Source organism: Penaeus monodon, chromosome 4, assembly GCF_015228065.2.
Source record: "Penaeus monodon isolate SGIC_2016 chromosome 4, NSTDA_Pmon_1, whole genome shotgun sequence".
NCBI classification, from domain to species: domain Eukaryota; kingdom Metazoa; phylum Arthropoda; class Malacostraca; order Decapoda; family Penaeidae; genus Penaeus; species Penaeus monodon.
The window spans coordinates 55,013,521-55,016,020 of record NC_051389.1 but is presented as its reverse complement, the minus strand read 5'-3'; the positions used below and the strand labels follow the sequence as shown (position 1 = coordinate 55,016,020).

Here is a 2,500-nt window from a genome sequence, read left to right as displayed (position 1 = left end):
CATCCACATAATTGCCAACATAGTGCCACATTATCTTCACTAATTTTCATGGACAGGAAGCATGGTAAGGCATGGCTCAACTCCTGTATATCACGGCATGTGATGGACCGTCATTTCTTATAAAGTCTTCATTTTTTGTATGTATCCATATGTAATGGTAACTAAGCATAGTTACACTTTATGACAGACTAGTCTTGACTTCCAGGAGTGGCTTGTCTTAAATGCTCCCCGATCCTTTATTTCTGTGATGAGAACCAACTTTCACCTATCATGTAGTACCATTAATTAATAAAGACTGGAGAGACATTGTAACCTCGCAAGCAGTGAAATCAAGCCTGACACAGTTCTTAACTGTCGCATCGCTCACAGTGAATCCACGTTCAGAAATCTAGGACTGATCAAGGGACTGGGATAGAGAGAGATCAGGACAAGGATATTCTCAGTGTCTTGGATCAGCTGGTACTCAACTTGCCAATTTTTGAAAAGTTGGAGCAGAATGATAGTGTGTCATCTGTACATATAAATATATTTAGAAAATGCTAGTATAATAAGAGCTTTCATGAATGATTATTGTTGTCTTCAGAATATAAAACTTGTACTAATGCTCCGTTGCATCATCTGCAACCAGAGCAATTTATTGACAGGATGTACTTTAGCCTTGGTTATTTCATGTCATGAATCTCATTTTTATTCGATATTTTTTTTCTCTCTAGCACACTAGATTTAGTGTCAAAGATTCCTTGGCTGATAGAAGACAAAATTTTAAGTTAACTAATGCTTTTCAAATATTTTATAGATGAAACTGCAGTATATACAAACCATTATAACCTCACAACAACTGAAATGATTCTTTAAATCCACATAACTAAGCGGGAGTTTTATAATGCACGTTGTTTTTAACTTTTCATAGGTTTTAGTAAATCCTAAAAAGTTTCACTAGCTATTGCTCAATATTTAAATAGAATATAAGGAATGCAATACAACTAGCTAGTTACTAGTCTTATAAAAGGCATTCTGTTGTTCCTGTGATGAACCTCTATTTTAGGGTTTATGAAATGAGTATACAGCATATTCACTAACGTAAAGGTATTTCGTTCACGTTGATGTCATATTTGGCAGTGCGCTAAATGAATATGTTTTCATGTTAATTCAGTTAATAAAACTCTGTTTGGTAAAATGAAATGACCATCGGTGACACGTTTCCCACGAATAAATCAGTTTTTGTGAGGTTGTACTGTATAAGGAAGGTAGTACTGTATTCTAAACTGGAAAATGCTATGGCTTATTTTCCATTAAAGTAGCAAAGAGAGGTTGTGCTTGTAAAACATTAATTTGAAATGTTATTTTATTTTTCATCAGATTAATTACAAAAAAAAATAAAGATATGTATTGTGCTTTTATTTTTGAACAAAACCATTTGCTAAACGTGGCACAGAATATGTAATGATTATAGGTGCATTATGTCCTGTTATGGACGTCAGTTATAGTGTGTAGTTACAGCCGTTGAAAGCTTGGTTTGAATTGGTTCCAGAGCTTTCAATACAATTTCGGATAGAATTTAGATTTTTCTGTATTTCACGTCATTATTTTTTATTTATTTTCTATTAGTAATGGCAGTTCCAACACCTGAATTCCAATAATAGTTGACCATTTTTATCTGTTACATTTTTTAAAGATAAATCTATACTATTTTTTATGAAGAGTAAGATGTTGTGCCTCTTAGTAAAAGATGAATATTTTATGTGGGTCTTGCATAGATATTTAAATAGGATTTTTGTGAAGGACTTGTCTTCTCAGCATTGCTTTCAATGCAAAGCGAATTCATATACCATTATCAGTAAAAGCTTTCAGCCTTTGCCATCCATTTCCTAAGGTTCGTAGAGGACATGCTATCAAGACATTTTATAGCTTTTGTAATCGAAGTTCTGATATATAGCAAGAACGAGCACTTCAAGTGTTATACCATCTTTCTGTCGTTTTACAAATATATCTTTGCATCAGGCGGTGTTCTCCAAAGATTGTTTGCAAAGAAAGATTTAAAAAAAAAGATTAAGGAAATCTCAAGAATTATGCGCTAAGTGCTACGAGGCCCAAGAGTAAGCGCAAATGGCTGATGATTTGTAGGCCTATTGGTGGATTTACGCATTTTTTGGGCTAGAAAATCAGCTGAGATTTAAGTGTGGGTGATGTTTGCATGTGTGTGTATGTGTGTGTGCTTGTGTTGATATCTTCAGATGATTCCACGATATATCAGATATTATTCTAAAAAAGTCAGGTTAACAAAAGCAATTCGGTAATGCACTTTATATAGGAGCTGTAAATTTCTTTTAAAAAAAATGTACATTATGATTTGACGTGTACATAATGAAGCTCCCATTGAATTAGCGCTTAACAAATAATTCTTGTGATCCTGAAAGTCTATGGACGAAATTTTTTTTCATTTTCAAGAATAATTTTTTAAGGCCAGTAGTCAATATTAGTTCCGGGTTCCTGACATATT

At 33.4% G+C, this 2,500-nt stretch overlaps 1 protein-coding gene across 1 annotated transcript in view; it reads left to right on the top strand.

Annotated features, from left to right (window-relative positions):
- The window catches only part of LOC119572367 (solute carrier organic anion transporter family member 74D-like), a 35,826-nt gene extending 33,498 nt beyond the window's left edge, over positions 1-2,328 (top strand). The window contains exon 11 of the mRNA XM_037919437.1: positions 1-2,328. This exon is cut by the window's left edge and continues 360 nt beyond it. The gene's annotated coding sequence lies outside the window, so the exon portion shown is untranslated.
- The last annotated feature ends 172 nt before the right edge of the window (positions 2,329-2,500 follow it).